The 21,258-nt window shown below is 34.2% G+C and overlaps 1 long non-coding RNA gene across 1 annotated transcript; it reads right to left on the reverse strand.

Annotated features, from left to right (window-relative positions):
• Nucleotides 1–14,982: 14,982 nt before the first annotated feature.
• On the reverse strand, nt 14,983–18,670 carry LOC138857459 (uncharacterized). The gene is made up of 2 exons (XR_011396551.1): nt 15,672–18,670; nt 14,983–15,601 (listed from the first exon to the last, which is right to left on the reverse strand). It is a non-coding gene; the product is annotated as an uncharacterized lncRNA (long non-coding RNA).
• Nucleotides 18,671–21,258: the final 2,588 nt, after the last annotated feature.

Here is a 21,258-nt window from a genome sequence, read left to right on the forward strand (position 1 = left end):
AACCGCACGAAAGTATATATTTATGATTATATAAATATATAATATTTTGTTTACTTTTATTATTTTTGTTGTTTCCTTAATTTTTTTAATGCAAAAATACTAAATGCCCAAAAGTGAAGTAGAACGTAATTCTAAATTTAACAAAATTTTATATTATACTTGAATAAAACTATATAAAACTCCGTCAATGCAAAAAAATTCACAAGCTAGTTTTCTTCAATTTCCACACTTTTCTACAAGCAAAAGCTTTCAACTCAAAGTCTAACATAAAATATCGTACAAGTATATATATGAAAACACATACTCTGCACATTTCAACTTACGACCTTAACTACATATAAATTGATGTGTCAACGCAATTTTATTTCAGATAATTTCATAACGCTATTTCTCACCCCCTACCCCTACACATACACTTCCTATAGATATGTATGTTTATGTCGGCTATCTTTCGTCATGTCTGCAAACTTGTTTTACGCTCATCTTTCGCTTGCTGAAGATAAAATAAATTTAGCGCAAGTCTTATCTACCGTTTCATGTTGTTGTTATTTTTGTTGCTGTTGCTGATGGCATATTTGTGTGTCATACGAAGTTGATCATTAAATGCTGGCATTGACATTTAATACGCCACAAGTATCCACACCAGCAGCATCAGCAACCACACCACTAACAGCACCAACATCACCACCACCCTCCACCAAGAGTATCCTTGCCATGCACCCGACAATTTAGCCAGCCAGCACGCACAGCCAAGCATATTTCATCAGCACTATCAGCAGCTTCATCATTATTATTTCAGCCAGCGCATGTTGCGGCTATACACCGACACAGCCAGCGATGCAGTGGCTATCGTCAGCAGAAGTTAACGTCAGTGCGGAAGACAGCGCGCAACTTGAATGCCAACAGTAACATTTGTTTTAGTTTCCGCCACAATGTTTTTGCTGTCGGCAGCTTTATTATTATCAATCTTTGTGGTGATAGCGGCAATTGAGGTTGACTGAGGTTAGGGGGGGAAGTGGTTGGTGCGTCAACTTTTAGCTGTTTGCTTTAATAATGTTATGTCACAGTAACAGCGGTTATTTGCAGCGATTTTGCAAAAACAATTCAAAGCAGGAGCTTAAATAGAAAATGTAGAATAGACTATACATACAAATAAAACATCCTCTGCAAGACTGCGAATGGCGGAAATGAAAATTTTTCGTTAAAAAGTATGTTTATTTAATTTCTTGAAGGATGTTGGAAAGTGTAAGAAATATATTACTATTGAGAAAAATGAGAAATGATTTGACCAAGATTGAACGGTGTTACAGGGATTTCTGTATATATGACAAAACCAATATATTTTATAATGCGCAAAATCGGACACACACAAACAAATTCTGTGTATCTCAAAACTGAAAAGTGCTATAACTACGTCACAAGTTATGGTAAACAAACTGAACTCGACACTATAGTAAAGATAAGGATTTATTACGTTAACTTCGGCTGCTCTAAAGCTACAATTTCCTTTACTTTTACAGGTGCATTTTATATCATAAAAGGATCGGTATCTTGATTTTAATCGGCGGTTTCGACGAATAAGCAACCTCATGAAACGAAAAGAACGTTTGCAAAATTTAGACAAATATCTCAAAAACTGAAGGACAGGCGGACCTACAAACGGAGCTGGCTAAATCGACTCAGCTCGTTACGCTGATCATTTATATATATTATATTTTTATCAGATACCCAATATTTCTTTCTGGGTGTTACAATCTTCGTGGCAAAAACTTAATATACTCTGTTCAGGTTATTAAAAGCTACCCTAATAGGTACAGTGTGATATCTCACAAGTTTCAAAAGTCATCTCAAACGAATTTCATAAAAACATTTTATTTAACCATTTCTTAATACACTGTTAAAATGCATGTAGTCTGCTAATAACTACACTCACCGTATGGGAGGTTATGCCAAAAACTACTAAAAGTGTGAGATTTGTCTAACAAAGAATGGCATAAGTGAAACTGACATGAAAAAAATGCATTCAAAATTTCGAGTTTCCTTTTGACTTTATATTACTGTGCATATTTATCAATATGTGATATTTGAAAGGAATTAATATGACTTAATGTGAAATCTGAATGAAATCGGTCTAGAGAGCCTCGAGAAACCTAATATAATAATATCGCTCCTCTGGTTAATTTTTCTCTTCACTTCTGATTTTTTTTTCAACGCATCAACATTTATGAAAATATTAATATACCCTAAAATTTTATGCTTTAGTATATGGGGGACTAGCATTATCTAATGCACAATACACATTGATCACACATCCAACGTCGTGAATTAATCAAGCAAATCGGATTCTCTCAATTGAGCGCTTTGCGAACGCTCCTATTAAGCTCAACAAACAGAACAACCAACGCTAGCAGTTAGCCAAACGAGTATATTCTATGCCAAGAGTTATTTTCATTTCCCCACTATTACATGCGTACGTGTGTGTGTGTGTGTGTGTGCATGTTGGAGCGCTTAATCATTAGCAGGCAATGTCAAGCCGAACTTTGCCAATGCAAACAGAATGTGCAGCGCTGGCGTACGATAACACGCTGCCATGGAGTAACAACCAAGCCGCAGAGTAGTTATTAGCCAAAGAGGCTTTCCGTTCACTCGCCAATCTGCCAGTCAAGCTAATCAATTCCCCTGGCGCTTCTGTCAATTCATGCCTTCATTTGTGTCACATCATTTCATCAATTGCGCGAGCAAAAGCACGCTTCTGTATTGTATATACATACATACTGGTTTGGATGAGATATGTGAGATATGTGTCTGATGTGCTGTCCGTCAAGTGGTCAAATGAGGATATGCAATTAGAGATGCAGATGCGTATGTGTGAATATATGTATACGAGTACGTATGTGGCTAATAATGTAAAGGTTTTACATGATGTACATATATACCTATATTATATAACATAGCTACCTACATATATATATATGTGATGATGGCTCCAACAAGCTAACTCTATGTATCACATGAAGATCAAAAAACGCTTTTTTATTTATTGCAATATGATACAAATTGGTGTGGCGATCTGATGTCACACCACTCTTCCGAGCATAGCTGGGCGTATCTATACAATACCGCGCCAACATCCATAACAAACTCTAACGAACTCAAATCTCGAGACCACTTTATAGCTAATTGCAGCATCTTATAGAAACTATTTAGCTATTAAATGATTGACACTGAAGTAGGGTTTCAAAAAATTGAATATTATTTGTTGATAATCCTCAACATTGATCAAGATTAATGGGAACGTTGATCATTTCCAGTCTTAAGAATGTGTGGACCAATACTTACATCGGCTTATTTGCTATATTTCCTAGATGAAAACCAAACTCTTTAGTGTTTTAGGTATTATTCGCTATGGAACTAGTTCTAGGAAGGGTTTAAGTGTGTGCAATCTTAATTTTTTACTTCTATAAATGAAAAGTAGCCAAGGTTGCCAATAATGCATTAAACAATTATTGAACTCAGATTTGTGTTAAATTTTTTTTATTATATAATTCTAAATACCGAATTGAAAAATCAAAAAGAAATTTTAATACCATATATGGATTTAAAATATAAAAACTAAAAAGTTTTAATCGCACAAACCGGATTATAAAATTATTTTAGTTGCCAACATCGGTTTAAAAAATTAAAATTTAATTTTAACCCAAATTTTCTAATTAAAAAATTCGCAGCCCTGAAGATAGCATCTCAAAATATAAACTCTTATATTTTATTACGATTTGTAAGGCTCTTTAAAGTTTTAAGATTTTAATTTGATAATTTTTAAAAATTTCTATGGCAAGAAATTTTGAACTATTTAACAAAATTTGTTCTCAGAATTTTTTTTTTCATATGTCAACCAAATACATTGAACAACAAAAAATGACATGATCTTTACTTATGCCAACTACATGTATACATCAGCACTTCAACCTTAAACTTGCCTGTCATAACATCTTATCCTAAATTCGCTTCGCACACCACATAGTATAATGAGATTGAGCGATGTCTCTGTCGCTTTATTTGCAAACATTTCGTTTGATTTATCGCCCGAAGCCACCGACTGTCGCCGACAAACGTTCAATTAGTTATGACATAGCAACACGCAAACACCACTCAAATATCCTTTGGCCGGAGATCGATCCACCAAGTATGCAGAGTTTAGCTGCGCTCTGTCACTTCACTTTGCCCTTGCAATGTATTTGTTATGCAATAATATCGACAATCTCTATTGACAATGCCGTCACTGTTGTTAATGACAAAGCTTTACGTAATGATAGTGTATGGGTGTTGCTGGTTGCTGGTTGCTGTTATTGTTGTTTTTGTAATTGTAATAAAGCATTAATACGCTTATCTGTGGTCGCAATACGTTATGTGCCACAGCAAACGCTGCAGTTGCTGTTTGTATATGATATGGATTTGAAGAGAACTCAATGTAGAAGCAGTGGTATGTGTTTAGACTACCATATATGTCAAACATGTGTATATATGCGTATATTATAATTACTTGCGTATAGGAGTTTATGTGTTAAGATCGTGTGAGTACGGAAATGAAATCTGGATGCAGTAGTAGAGTGTGATAGTCAAGTGTTACAACACCTTACTGTTTGGTGTACATCGATGACTCAAACGGCAGATATTTCTAACATATGTGCATTTGTTAGTACAAGATTTGGTTTTAATAACATGCTATTAACAAATACTTTAAAAATATGTATGCAGTTTGCTAATGCAGCTCGTTCGCATATTCTCAGATTTTTCCAAACGTTTTTGAATTCACAATATAAGGTTGCCTCTATGGCTCTATGGCTTTGATATATCTGAAACACTTTAACTTCTTTGTAGTTTAAAGCACTTCTTTATAGTTCGAAGCAGCTGCTTTAGTATGTTTCGGTATGTAATGGAAAATATTTCCAGGAACAAAGGTGTTCTTTAATATAATAACGTAATCTAAATAAATGCACCGTAATTGTCCGCTTGGTTGAGATTATTTAAAGACAAGTCAGATTATTGACAATCATAACTTTGACACGGATCAATTTTAATCTGGAAATTAAACCATGCATCATTCTAGCCAACATATTCTTCCTTGAACTGAATACACTTGTCCACAACTAAGCTTTTTTCGATAAACAAATCCAAAAATATTAGTTAGCTTCATTGTGAAAGGCCTTAAACAGAGTCCAAAGCGTGAAGCGTGTCAAAACATCTGTTGAAGCACTTTGAAAGTTGCAGAAAAATGTATTTGTGAACCGTATTGAACCAAAGGACGGATAAAACCGTGAAAAATTCATTGCTGCTTAGTATAGAAATTTTTCTATGGTAAAGAAAGCGCGATAAAAGAAACGAACTTCTTACGATTTTAACACAAAGCAAGTAAGTCGAATTGAGCGTAGAAACAAAAATTCGAATCAGTTTAATATCAATACAAGCAGAGTTAATTCTAATTCTGATTCTACCAAATCACCCACGCCACTCACTTCTTGTAAAACCGTAGACTCGCCACTTTGAAACCTCAAGTACCCACATAACTCCATGTGACTAATAACGGTTGAGCGCAATAATGCTGATTATAATTATTTCTCCAAGCGATAGCTTCGATTTAACATATATGTACCTAACGTTGTATTGCAACATAATCCGGTATATGGGTATTAACACTAAGCAAGGGCTGTTGGCTTCAAGTGAGGTAAGCTAAAGTTGTATGTTGGTATTGGTAAAATACTTGCATAACATAAGTATATACGCAGGAGTGCTTCATCAATAAACACAACCCCGCATATACAAAATCAAAGTAGCGATAATTTAGTGGTTAACTAAGTAGGGGATGGAGACTACGTGCCTGAAGGTCGTTTTATTGGCGTGTGTACAAACGCTTTGAAATATTCCTACATGCATGCTTAGGAAGCCAACAACAAGTCTGCATAAGCAGTTCGTTTTTGAATAAAAAATACTTGAGTCTTTGTTGAGGTATTATGATTTGCGCTGATTAAGGGTAGATAGCTAAGCATATACAAACGTATATATAGATATGTGTTATTATTGAGTTAATACGCGATTTTTGAAAGGGTGGTGAAAAATCCAAACAATAAAACAATATAATAATCGTCAAACAAAGAAAATATACTTTCATCAAATGGTCTCCCAAATCAATTTTTGAGAGAACATGTAGTAAGGAAAAGTCTTTAAGTAAATTCTAACAAAAATTTAGCAGCCATATTATTTATCTATTAATTGTTTGAATTTCTCTTTTTATAACAAATTTTAGTTCCACCCATTACATACTCATACGCATGTATGTAGTAATATCACACATAAATCTCCCACTGATAGACTCATTACCAAGTCATGAGTAGACACTTGAAAGTGGCATAGCTTGTAACAATATGGTTCATTACGCTGATGGATTACCATACACAAACACACATACAGAGATACTTACCACATACACACACACCTGACACTGAAGTATCCACTTGCATTGAATAAAACTCTGACTGCTGGAAATTCTTTGATTCAATCTACCACGCATGGCCTGTTAGCTCTTACATATGCGTTCGTGTGGATTATAATCAATGTTGCTGATGAGCTTGATAAATATTCATCATTAAAATTGATAACCAAGGGCAACCAGCCAATCAGCCTCAGACAACAATGTGACTGAGTAGGAGTGCAGCTTATTTTTGGAAGGTTACGTATACGACGCGGCATACTCACATGTGTTGGGATTAAACAGACAGACAGGCATTTTTAAAAAGAATTGTCATTCCGATGGATTTAAAAAATAAATTCAAATGCTAAATTGAAACAATCATTTTTTTAAATTTTTTTTTCCATATTAATTAATTTTTGTATTTTTACTTAAAAGTTGTGGCAACAAAATATGAGTAAGAAGTACTTTCCAGTTACTCTGGTAGCGAAAAAGTAAAAAAAAAATTATATTTGTATAAATGGATGGAAACATATTATTAATAATCAGAAGCTTTACAGATGTAGATCAAAGAAATTGAAAGTTGAAAATCCATCTTAATTTAAGAATGTGCAAAAATAATGGTCATTACATGAAAATTACTTTACATAAAGAATACAATTATCCACAAATATATTATATCATAACATATTGTTTAAATTGAACCACTGTAACAAATATCTGCCATTCAAACTCTCCGATCAAAACTACGTCACTGTTTTTTTTCTACAAATTTGTAAAAAGTTAAGGACTTTGTGCATTTCGGAATCAGCATAAATTCCACAAATCATTTAAGCCTGGAGACCAAGCCAACCTCTTTCCAACAGATGCTACTTTGAGAACGGTAGGCGATTAAGAAGCAGATTCCTCTCTCGACGAACAAAAATTATGCTCTATAAGTATCTCATTATTCCCAACCTATTTTACGGCGCAGAAACATGGATGATGACGAACCAAAATAAAACAGCAAAATCTTTTGAACCGTTCGCGTGAGCGATGAATATCGGAAATGATGGAGCCACGAACTGTATTAGTTCTATGGCGACATGTATACAGTTAAGCTCATAAATAACCAACTAATGCGATGATTAGACCATGTTGTTCATGTGGAAAATGATGATTCAGCGAAAAGTTTCTTCAATTCGAGACCTGTGGTTGGACAATGGAAGCAAGGGCGACCACGCAGACCGACCCATGGTTGTAGTGCCACAGAAGAAGACCCTTTAGGCTACTCAAATATTCAATATTGATACAAGGCTTCAGTCCTTCTACGTAATAAGTGCACTCACTGCCACTTCATTTCCAAGCTTTGACTTTTTAAATCTGTATTTTTGAGATCAAGAGCAGTGAAATCAATAGATCAAAATACGAAGAACACAAGTATGATTATATTAGACTCTCTGGTCAGTTGTCTTAATATGAAAAATTAACTATGACCTTTATTGATGAGAATATTCTTCAGAGGCTTTACCTATAACCAAAAATTATATCAACCTCCATCAAGCGGAAAGCCAATAACCAGCAGCCAGTGAATATCAAATAAAAAAATACACAAACACTTGTATTTAAAGAATGTATATAACTTTTTGTAATGTTTGTTATTTACAACCACTTTTTCACTACTATAGTTAAAGCCAATCGCAAAAAGCACACAACCTCAAAAATTCTTTTATTTTCAAATCATAATTTACTATGTTGCTAAATACTTAACTGCCCCGACCACTAATAACCAACCAGCTAGCCAACCCACTGCTCACGCCGGTCCTAATGGCAGGTCATTTTCGCAATTTCAGTCTATAAAAGTTGCAGAAATCACACAACAACAAACTTCAACATTTACCAACACCTATCCGCACACACACATACACTCATGCCAAAATATAGTTCCGTTTTATTAAAACATCAAAACGACACACTTTGAGATGAACTGTCAAATGCAGGCCGGCAAAGACCACCGCTGCAACAAAGCCAAACTTCAAGGAGAAGCGAAAAAAATGAACAAAACAAAATTAACACTAAACCTACCAGCATTGCATGTATAACTATTCCTACCATGAGCGGTCAAATGACGGATTTTGAAATTACTTATATCTCTTAATATAAAATGAAGAAAATAATTATTTCATAATTAAAAATATAGTTTCTTTTATTTAAAAATAAATCATCTACATTTTATTCCTTATAAACAACACTTTTTACAAATTATAGGCTTCTCAATCGCACATTTGCCGCATACGTACTTTTTACATTTTAGACAGAATTTGTTTGTCTTATTTTTTTTGCAATATCTTATCTGACATGTTTTCCGATCACTTGTTTGTGCACTAATGTTTCTGGCTGCTTTTGCTGGCTCTTCTTCCTTGCCTGGCTGTTGCTCTTTTTGATATTCGCTTATAAGTTCTTCTCCCAATTGAAATAAAAAGTTTTGCCTTGATATTAGACTTCCCGTTGTTTCTTTATATAATATCCATGCATTTATCCCGGCTAAGTCTAGGATATTGAAAAATACTTGTAGTGGCCATCTCCGAGATTTAGATTTTACAGAGTATTTTCTGGCCATTTGGTCTGTAACATCTACACCGAATTTGGTGTTATTATATAATCTTATTGTCTCGGGTATACAGGCATCATTTTTTTCAATTTTCACCGAATTATGCATTGAGCTAAGAATCAATACCTTTTTATTTTGTTTAGCCTTATAAACTGTCAGAGTACAATTATTTGTTGAATTTTTTCCAAACTTTAGAAATCAAAGCGAATTTATCGGTTTGTAAGCGATGACTTCTTTGATTTCTTTGATCAAACCGAATAAACCTCATAATTTCCGTAAATGCATTTCTGCTCATAGTATTTGAGAAAAATGCTGGTCCCCATTTTTTGTTCCATAGGAGTGAAATATCTAAATTTCTTGCCTCATATGCACCTCGTGCATACAATAATCCGATAAATGCATATAATTTTGCAGTAGATAGATTCCATTTAGTTCCCAACACTCGAAATGCCTCGGCTTCCGTGCAGTTTCTTATATGTTCGATTGTATTATGATCAACAATAAGAGAAAATGCTGTAAAAAATTTATCTTTCATAATAGTTCGTTTAGAATGCCCGGTTGGGCTTGATGTTTCTCTAAAAATATTATGCATCTCTGTTCTTCCAGGATTAGACCCTTCTTTTATTTCTTGCCATTCAGTTCCGTCTATAGCAGTTTCGGTTAGCTCTTCTTCATTCTCACTTTCGGAACTAATTACAAATATCCTTCTCTTTTGTCTTCTACGTATGTTCAAAATGTTTTCTTGGTCACTATCGGTGTCAGAGTCGTTGCCAAATAAATCAAAATCATTTTCCTCTTTGTCATCTTCATTATCAGAAAATTCCCGTTCATCTTCCGAACACTCTTCGTCAATATTATTTATATTCTCTAATAATTTGATATTTATCGAATGCCTTGACATTTTTAGGCTGATATAGATGCACACAAATAATGAAATAAAAACTAAAAAATGTGGTTCGTTGAAAGAGTAATTTATAACATCACTATTTCCACTATTTCTTTGGTACGCTCCAAGTACCATCCAAATCCTTTTACAAACAACTGAACTCAATCTTATGCTAACTTATGCTTATATAGAAAATTAGTATGTAAGAGAACTGACGAAAATAACAAAGTTGTTATTGCATACGGCAAAATGGCCTGACTAAACAACAGTAGAATGGTATGATATGCCAAAGCCAAACGCATCACCTGATAATGGTGATTCCTGTTGTTCTTGTGTGCTTCACAATGGTCTGACCCAAACAACGGTAAAAATGCCGAAGCTAAAGTGCGTCAGCTGATAATGATGATGCCAGATTGCACCTAGAGAATGGTGCTGCCAAATTGTATAGCATAAATCTCTCAAGTTAATGGAACTTATGATGAATCGTTAACAGTATCTATTTTTTAATTTCAGATTTGAGTTTTCGAGAGTATTCTATTACAAAAACATATAAATCGTTCAGTCGGTCAAATGACCGCTCGTGGTAGTTAAAACGGTCTACATAGTTATCTCAAAAATCAAAGAATCGAAAAAGTAGTAAATATTAAAAAAACAATTGTATGCATATTTTAGGAAAAGTCATGAAGTTTAATGGCGGTATAATAACGTGGTGCTTAGAAAATTTTAAAGAAAATTTGAAAACGGTCATTTGACCGCTCGTGGTAGGTTTAGTGTTAAGTATGAAACTAACAAAGTAGCAGCAACATAATTTGATGTGTATTAAAAAGTAATTTGGTAGCCTACAAAGGCAAGTCATAGTTAAGGTCGTGCGGCAAACGAAATGAAACGAAAGCCAAGCAATTACAAAGTATGAGGCAGCAAATGAGCAAATGAGTGCACAACGGAGAGGGAGCGAGAAATGCATGCAAGTAAAGAAAGTTTTCGGTATGGGTCGTCAGCTTTTCGGAGCGCTTATAAAAGTCAATATAAATGAGAAAAAAAATGTGTGGTGGCACATAATTAAAAAACTATTTATATTATTTTAGTAAAAGTGAGGGGAAATTTTTTTTTGAGACTTTTAGATTAAATTATATGGAAGTCTATGGTATAGGGTGCTCATTATTAGCCGAAGTAATTAAAAACCCATTGACGTGTAGCGCAATGAACGTGTATTGAAAGAGGTTTACATTAAAGGCATTAATAAATGAGTGCCTTTGAGGGAAATTTCTGCTTCTAGTGTTGTTGAAGTTTTTAATTAAATCCACTTAAGCAGCTTTAACATTACTTTTAAAAGGCGGTTTTTTTACTAACTATTTTATTCAGATATGCGGCGTGAATAGAGATTTTGAATAGAGAGGCTGTCAAAAATTGAGAATCCAGTTGCGTTTGCATAAGGTAACCATGCCTTTCAATTTTTTTCTGCTCAGCTTCCTTCGCCACTAGTGAAAAACTGAAGATCCTGAGCTCCGTACGTACCTTTCTTTTGAGACAAGGCCCTTTTATTTTCAAGAATATTCATGGTACAGTCATATAAAACTGTTTAATTCATAGAACGGTTATTTTGAAAGGTTGAAAAACATATTTTTAGTTATGTTTCTAAAGGTCCTCGAATTAAGCTTTTTATGCTCAAAAGCGAAATAAAATTAAGCAATAATTTAAGACATTGCCTCGATGGGGAGTCAGAAATAGTTTTGCGTTAATCTAACCTCTTCAGACTTTATTGCCTTAATTTTTTTTTTCTATAAAAATGTATGAGAATATCTCATGAAAGAAAATTACGCGAGCATTTAGTCTGTGATTTTGTCTTCAAAATGAAATAAATATAAGCTGTCATCGATGCGTCAAACATTAGACATTAAACATTAGTAACGAGTCGATAAAACTGTAACAGTTTTTCAGACAAAAAATTCGGACACGGCTAGAAAATATGACAGGTTCGCGGCGTTATATTTTTGTAAAGCTTTTGACAGAAAACTGAATTAATAACTTGTAAAGTCAGGATCAAAAGGATGAAAAGACAACGAAGACAACGTTTATTATAGAAATTTTCCTTTCTGATACTTGGGTTTTGTCAAAATATCTGTTATTTTTTCAGCTACCATATTAACTAATTTTGACTTTAATGTTGTTAAATTAAAAAGCTCAGCCCATGAAAAGTTCAGTTGAAAAAATATCTGGGCGTATATGATGATATTTTTCACTGAAGGATTTCCACTCATAAGAGTTAGCTTTAAAAATTGTCTGTATCCGTCTTTAGGCTTACTCTAATATAACTTATACCGCTAGAATCTTAATTGAGCACAAATAATTCCTCTTTAGTTTGTTTATACATGATACTAAAAATATTTATACACTGTGATATTTTTATTCAAAATTAAATCTATGCAAAGCGAAAAAAAAGCAAAAATAAAAAATAAAATATAAAAATAAACTAAAATGGAAAATAAACTTGCGCACCCTAAGTAATTTAGTTGCTAACTTTTATCTATATCTTCTTTTATGCAACACAACAACTAAGCATTGGTCTCTATCAAAACCCACTGCCGCCGGTGGTCACATATGCTATCGCCTCAGGCCACTCACACTGATTTTTCTGATTGGCTTTTCAGTAGCTCTGCCAAACATTATACTTGCCATGAAATACTCTCCAGTTTTAATTAGTGTCTAACAGCAGCTTGAGAATCCTTTTTGCAGTTACTTTCCATTTACTCCTACACACAGTTCATCTGGTTTATCTGGCAATGTATTGATGCACTGACTGCTGATTAAATTCGTTGCTATTTTCGGTTTTTACTCTATTTCATTGCTTTTTATGCATACTTTGTTGCTTTTGATTTTGTTTCTTCTACTGGATTGTGCCATTTTATTTATTCATTAACCAGCATTTTAAATAAATTTCTGTAATTACTGTTTTAGAGTAATTTTCTGCTTCGTTTTTGGCTTAATGAATTACTTTGAAATTTCTGTGATTAACATATTGGTACATTTTCTTTTATTTCGGTCAACGTGGTGCATTATATTATATATACAGTGTGTTTCGTCTTGTGAAAGACGAATTACAATAGTATAATTAGTTAGATATTGTATATAGCGAATATGTATAATCTTTGGAATATCTAACAAATTTTCACTCCATATTTACATTTTTTTATTCACCTATAGTTCAACAGTGGTATTACAAAGTATTTACTGAAAGAGACAGATGCAAAATTCAGACTTGGATTGCCATGTGAGAACACATATTCGTATAATTTAACGCTAGACTATATGGTATTTTTCAAGGGTATTGTTGGAAATTAGATATTAGTTACTTCAGCATGTCGAAACAAAAAAAATAACGTTTACTACAGTTTTACCGAAGCAGGGTATTATATCTGCACAAATACAAAAGATTGCTTACAAAATAACTTTTATCGGCAAGTTTGTATGACAATTATATACCATAGCGACTCGATCTGAAAAATTTCTTCGGAGATCAATCACACTTTAGGTAAATTTGATAAAGTAATCTCGTCAAATGAAAAATTTTTCCATACAAGCACTTGATTCCGATCGTTCAGTTTGTATGGCTGCTCAGGGTATAAAATTAAGAAAGCTCCCCAAAACTCGTTTATATATTCTTCCTATAGGCAATAATGATGAGGAATTAGTTACTTAGAATCTTTCTAGGCGTTAGTAAATGATTTCTTTATTTTTGAAGGAATATTTTGCATTCCGTATGCTCATTTGTGCCATATTTTTACAAAGTTTTATATCTACAATGATATTTAAGACCACCTTCTTAACATTACAATAATCTTATTATCATTTTCGGTTACTTGCAGTATTTTTCAAGAACGTAAGTAAAAATAAATGTTTATAAATTGTTAAAGTGTTAACAAACAAGATTTAGAAAAACAAATTCAACAAAAAAAACCTTAAAAAGAAATTATCTATTATCTCATATCAAACTGGCAGCACTCGTGGATCAACACATGCGCAAACAAAGTCTTTCAAACACAAAAATTCTCTAAAATCTAGTTTAATGATAATTGTGCACTACTTAATCAATATATTCAAAATTTACCTATATTTTCAGATTTTACTTCAAGCTGGCGTTCTAGATGAATTTTTAGGCTTGGGAGAGCAGAGTATAAAAATATTTTATTTAATATTTTAATTATTTCAAACTCGTATAAGTAATTTTCATACCTCACTTGTAGAGAGTACAAAGAGAGTTAACATTGAGGAGATAAAGGCCTAGGCCTTTACAAAACTGTGACCCGTAGTGCTGTATTGAACTTCAATGGCAATATCCCACACCCTACACTTAGCTTAAAACTCAACCAATGCACGCTTAGTTTTTCCCTTATAAGAATCCTTAGTCGTTACCATGAACATTTTCGATTTTTTTGCTCAATGCGCAATTTATATAAGGTCACTGAGAGATTTTTAGGCAAACCTTGGGAAATATGGTACCCGATTTGCTATATAATTTATTCGAAGAAACCTCTTAGACGCGATACAATGGGAAAGAGTGATATAAAGTTATAAATATTCGTCTAAACTCCAAACATCGAGGAACGAGAGTGTCCAAATGAATTTATTCTGATTATCAACAATACGAAAGATATTTGAATAAAACTTTAGAAGGTATTGAACTAGTTGATGTCCGTTCATATTTTTCCTTACTCGCCTATGTTAAATACATAACCTGCAATATGTCCGTTATCAGTAATAGTCTTCCTTTATGCTTCATAGTTACCATACGTAAGTATAATTTTGTATAAATATTTATTATGCTTAAAACACGGTATCTTCCCTACAATCGGCCAGAATAAAGCAAAGCAATTCCTAATTGTAAGTTAAATTTTATTCTGCAACTTTTTTATTTTATTCTTTTAACTTCTACTTTGTCTGTAATTAAAATCATTGCAAATGCCACAAAAATGAAAATAAAATTACGAAATGGCAAAAAGTTCAAAAATAACAATTAAGAAAAATAATTCATTCAAAGTAAACAAATTTATGCGATCTACATACTTTTTTTATTTTGGTCAATTTTTACTTTTGCTCTTAGTTCCATATATACCTATGTATATGTATATACACTCACATCCGTTACATTCGTACGAATGCCATTTTTAACATTGTTATCTTAATATTTTCACTGCTTTAAAAACACCACGTTCTGCTCATTATATTTATCACTGACCTTAATAACGGACGCCAGCTCGTAAAACTCAAATTCTAACATTCACTTCGACGACCGTCCAGCTCAACGTGCTTCCACGCGGCTGCAGCGCTTGATTGCGCTACTTGCCACCGCTGTTGGTGTTGATGTTGATGCTGATGTTGATTTTGGTCTTCAGCGCTGCTCAGCGACGCCGTCATCACAAATGCACAAGCGTTGCCGTCGTGTGCGCCGTTATCTACGGTATATCCGTTTCCTTTTCCGTTCGCTGTTTGCTCGTCTAGTCGCCCGTTTGCATGCGGTTAATGCTTGGCTTAGCTCCAACCCCGTCATAATGACATGCAATAAATTCCAAAAAAATCTTGCACAACATTGTTAGCAACAACAACAATTGCAATAGTAACATCAGTAGTAGCAATTACAACAACAACAGCGATAGAAACTAAAAGACTACAGGAGAGTTTTGCTGCAATTATGGTGAATTCTCTGGGAAATTACGTTTTTGAAGCGCTGAACTCACCTTAAATTCTATAGTTGCATCGGCAACTCATTGTGCATCTACTTGTTGTCCAGCCAGACAAACAATTAATCACCTTTGTGTATCCTTAGCAGTTCACTTAGTTGTCTGTGTAATCCTTTCAGCAACCGAAAGCCATTGCCCAGCGCTTGTCAACAGATGTGCGTCGACTTTTCACTTGGAGGCCAAGCAACTGCTGTTACTCCTACACCCCCGCTCACGCTCTTACTGCGCAAATAAGTAAGTCCAAGTGCTCTTTCTTGTCATCATGGCAGCGAGACCGTAGCAAATTCCCTCAATCACATTATTTACATTTTTTCAGCATTGCAATGGTTCGAACTCAGTCAGCCGCACTTACTTAGTTGCACTTTTGTCCACTTGCAGTAACTAAAAATGCAAAACATTGCATTATTCGCTGCTCTTCAACTACCTTGAACTGTTTTAGCGATTTGCATTCTGCTTCCGCTCTGCTCCCCCTGAGCAGTTTGTGGAGTATTTGTTGCTATAGTTTCAGGTAGTTTGGTTTATCTTTTATGTTAAGGTTTGCGGGTTGTTCACTTTTAGCTTATTTATTTACATAATTTTGCAGCAACTTTTATTTGCAATCTCGTCGGCGCAGCAGCGTAATGTTCGTAAGTGCTTCTTATCTCGCATTTCCATGAGTACTCGTACTTAGAATGCATTAATTCGTTTGGCGAAGGTAACTAAAGCGAAAAAGTTAAAGTGAATTAGTAAATGGTTTCTCTTCTCTGGATTGCGAAATGTCTCAGATGTCAATGATCGTTTTAGAAGTCACCAGAAAGCTTCGACTACTGTCAACGAGCCCAACGACAATCCAAAATGTTTAAATGAAACAAATCTGACGAATCACAGTGTCTCTCCTCAGTTCTATCGACCCAACGTGTTCAAAGTTATCTTCAATGAAAAATAAGACCAGAAAAGCTACTAAAATTCTTTCAACTAAACCTCCTAGAATAAGCAAACTCATAAGTAGTCTTCCATGGCGAGATTTTCGGGATCTTGCAAATCTTCTGCATACAGATCCTGTTTGAGCTTTTCTTAGAGAAAATGATTATTTCAAGGTATCCTTCCTATAAGCGGGAGTAAGCGGGACTGGGAAAACTATTGAATAACGACGGAAGAATAATGAAAACTATTATCAAATAAGGCAAACGATCGAAGACAACGACATAGTGCCCTCAAAAACGCGTTACTTTACTCTCAGTAAAAATACATATCTCTCTTTAAATTTCACCAATGAAAGATACGCTGCTTAGCACTGCTCTTAAACTAGATTTATTACCTCAATGTAGGATTATAACAAGACATTATATACCTCACTATATCATATTTCTAAGCTTACATAAACTCAACTCTCAAATCATAACTCGATATTGGATATCTACTACAATGTGTCTAGACCACAACTTACCCAAACACTTGTTCGTTATAAACTCCATTCAATTGGAAAACAAATCACTTAACCAGCTGAGTCGACAACCGCTATTCAATTATCTTCAATTGCACTCGACCAAATTCAAAAGACATCCGGCTCCGAAGCACGTCGCTGCTCGGCTCATTCACTAATAACTGTACACGGCCATTCAACGAGATATGCACAAATGCTGAATGCTTCTCAAAAGCTCGACACAAGAAAACACACTACGACATGTAATAAAATAAAAACAACAACAACAAGAAATATACGCAAAAACACAACAACAAATTCAACAACAAATTGAATAAAAAACTCGAAACACGGCACATTTCCAGAGCAATGCACATACTTGGCCCAGCAGTGAGTGGTCACTTCAGAGTCATAAAACATTTTTCGCTAAACTGCAATTCAGCAAGCCAATAACAAAAACAATAACAAACAACAAAAAGAAGAGCCTTGCATTACCAAAAAATAATTTGTAGAATATGTTCGGAATGCCTACTGACAACTCATGGACATGGAGGCCACACAAATTCTCCAACTTAGCACAGCAACAAGCCAGTGCAACAACATGCACTACAAAAACAACTGCAGTGTAAACAAGACAACCAGAAATATTTGAAATTTTTATACAACTCTTTGTATGCATTAGTTGTATGTGGCCTTGTTGCTGTTGTTGTTGCATTCACCTTTTTTCCCACCACGGTCATGCAACAACAAACTTGCTGCTCCTGACCACTACAATTTACTGGACAACAACAAATTGGCCAATGACACAAGTGTTGCCGGAACGTTTAGAACATTTGCTGCCCCGTAAAATAATTGCCAACTGCGGTAAGTGGACAACAAACGGAAAAACCTGCGAGTAGCAGTGGCAGGCACATGAAAAAAAAAACAAACGAAAAATTGTTTAAAAGAATTACGACATAGAAAATAGAATGTATAAAAATGCAAAAAAAAAAACAAAAAACCATGGTACGAAGTGGTAAAGGATGTACGCAAGCCGGAAAGCGGCTGTTGGACAAAGATCTACATTACAACAACAATAGAAAGTCTTTGTTTTAGTGGCAGCAACGGTCTAAGCCATGCCATTATGCTATTTATACTCTTAATGGAGTTTCCAACGAGCAAATTGCCACCAATCGTAATAACCGCAACAACAACAACAAAAACAATATAAAAATATAAGTAACCACAAACACCAGAATGCCATCTAAACTATGTAAGTGGTGGTGGTGCTCGGAGGCATATGTGCGGTTTGCTCAACATTCACTTGGTCAAGTTGGTCAGAGGTTTGTAATGATAAAACTGGCTCGGAATACGTGATTTGAGGTTAGAGTTTTGATTATGCTATAATTGGTAAGATTTTGTTGGTTGATTGAGATATCTTGTACCTTCTGCGAACTATAATAGGTCAGCATGACTGTAATTATCTTTCAAGAAAAATTTTAATTTAAAGTATAGAATCATTAACTAAGGTAAGCATAATTTAATACAGGCTATGAAAAAATTTAATCCATGCTAGGATTACCCAAAAAATGCTATAACGGTCCGATATCGGCGGTTCCGACAAAGGCCACCCAACAGGCAGCGTCGGAGAGCCTATAAAATACATATATAAATGAGCAGCATCCGTCCGTCTGTATATAAGCGAACTAGTCCTCAGTTTTCGAGATATCTATCTGAAATTTTGCACACGTTTGTTTTTTCCACAGGAGCTGCTCATTTGTCGGCACCGTCGATATGACCACTACTTCTAGCAAAAAGCTGTCGTACAAACTGATTGATAAAAATTCTGTCCTTGTATGGAATACTTTTTTTGACGAAATTCGGCGTGGCTTATTATTTGAGGCAACGGTACAATCTTCGAATAAATTGTTCAAATCGGACCACTATAACATATCGGTTTCACACATACTGCTAGATCCAAGTGATTCCTTATATGAAATACTTTTATATTTAATAAGATATCTTTATGAAATTTGGCAAGGATTATTGTCCAAGGCAACGGTATAATGTCCGAAAAATTCTACAGTTTAAACTATTATAACATATAGCCAGCATGACCGAACAAAACCAAGATGAAAAATATATTTTCTACCCTCTTATGCTAACTATAATAAATGTACCTGTGAAGGATATGATAGCTTCGGTGCAGCCGAAGTAAACGTTTTTTTGCCTTAAGTTAATTCATAATATCTCAAGAGTGTTTTAAGTTGATTCTAACAAAATTGACGCAGTTATGAATAAAATGGCGTATGCTTTTCATCAAATTTGCAAAGTTTAAAGTGTTTTCCCCACCAGCCTTATTTTCATAGTGGGAGCTCCTATAACTTCTTCTACTTCACCTATCATTTTGAAATTTTGAACACTATTTCTGTACATAATTTACTAGGTACCGCTGTTCATATTTGTTAATATTTTTAGTTTTAGCAAATTGATTGATTTTTCGCAAAAAAATTGCATTTTTGTCTTCAAAGTGTTCCCAAAAACTTTATTTTTTTAAAAGCGATATAATTTTAAATTTTAGTTTCAGGTGAGCCAACTACGAGTTATGAGGAGCACTCTAATGCAATTTTTTTCCGAGACGCTCCAGAGTAATTGCTGACATAACCGTATTTAAAATAACTCTCCATAAAAATTTAACAGAATATTTTTCATATATAATATAATATTACACTATCATATATCATTGTTTTTAAAAAGAGGTATGAACTGTTTCGAAAAAAAATCCTAAAAATGGTTTCTACACAAATTAGCTTTACTTTACCCTTATAGATATAGGGTAGATAATTTTTGAAACCAAAAAAAAAACAGAAGATAGTAGGAGGAAAGCCATTGGAGACGAAAAATAAAATAACAATGAAAAATTGGCAAAAGTAAAAAATAATTTACGGCGATCTGAGATCGGGAAGAGGAAGGCGCGATCGTTATTGAATTTCTAAAGGTTATAAATGCTTAATCTGGATTTCCAGCAAAACTGTAAGCCCTTTAGAAAAAAGTTGTATAGCAAAGTTTTAGCTGAAAAAAGGATCTACAATGTATATACACCATTCTCACATAACCTCAAAATGTATGTGAAGAATTTAAATATCCAAAGTTTTGGATTTTTTATTTTTATCTTTTACAAAAGAATTTCTTTCATGAAATTTGGTAAGAACTTACCTTCTTATATCCCAAAACAACAGTATTTTTTTTTTTAATTAATATTTCGGATTAAAATCGGAAAAAACTCTAACTCTCACGTCAAAACATTATTTTTTTTAAGTCTGTAACTATCTATTAAGGAGAGCATTAGAATCATAGTAATTTTACAAAAAAATCAAACTTAAAAAAATACTTTTTTTTATAAATAATGAAAGTTTTGTTTAAAAAAATATTAATTTTTTTTAATGAAAAGCCGCTCATGATGAGCGTCAATATTTTCGTCTTGTATGCAAAGAGTGCTTTTATCTCACAAAACCTCATTCATTTTGTTTCACTTCTGTTGGTAGCTCTCCAAGAAAAAATTTCTGCATAAAAGAGCCAAACCAGCGGCAACACAAGTAAATGCCGTTACATAAGTCCATAAGTATTCACATGCAATTGTTTATCAAAAAATGATTTAAGTACTTAATGTCCGAAATGAGGGCTGAAAACAAGCGCCAGTACATACAAATTATATATGAAAGCTGGTACTGGCAAAAACTTCCTGTATGTGAATATATGTGTGTGTATTTGTGTGCGCACGTCACTTCAGCAACACATTTGCTGGCTTAAACTCCCATTCAATAGCCAAAGTTGTGCAGCAGTTTAGTGTAATTGAAAGAGTTTATAGAAAAAATCGACGACAACGACAACGACGACAACGACGAAGAGCTGCAAGTTGTGTACGTTGTCCGTCCGGACATTGAACATTTGGAAAATCTCTACAACTGATGCCACAATTCACTTTACGACTAAAACTTACTGCCAACAGCACAAGCAACACAGCTGGGGATGGCGGTGAAGGGGAAGCAGTAGAAAGCTTCTTACAGTTCGCTTTCCATTGACCACTGTCACCGCTGCATTTATGCAACAATCCCACAGGCGCACACACAGGCATATTCGCTTTATTATATGTTTTATGTGCAACAAGCATATTTGTTCATGTATTTATGTGTGTATAACGAT

This window comes from Bactrocera oleae, chromosome 5 (assembly GCF_042242935.1).
Source record: "Bactrocera oleae isolate idBacOlea1 chromosome 5, idBacOlea1, whole genome shotgun sequence".
In the NCBI taxonomy this organism is placed as follows: domain Eukaryota; kingdom Metazoa; phylum Arthropoda; class Insecta; order Diptera; family Tephritidae; genus Bactrocera; species Bactrocera oleae.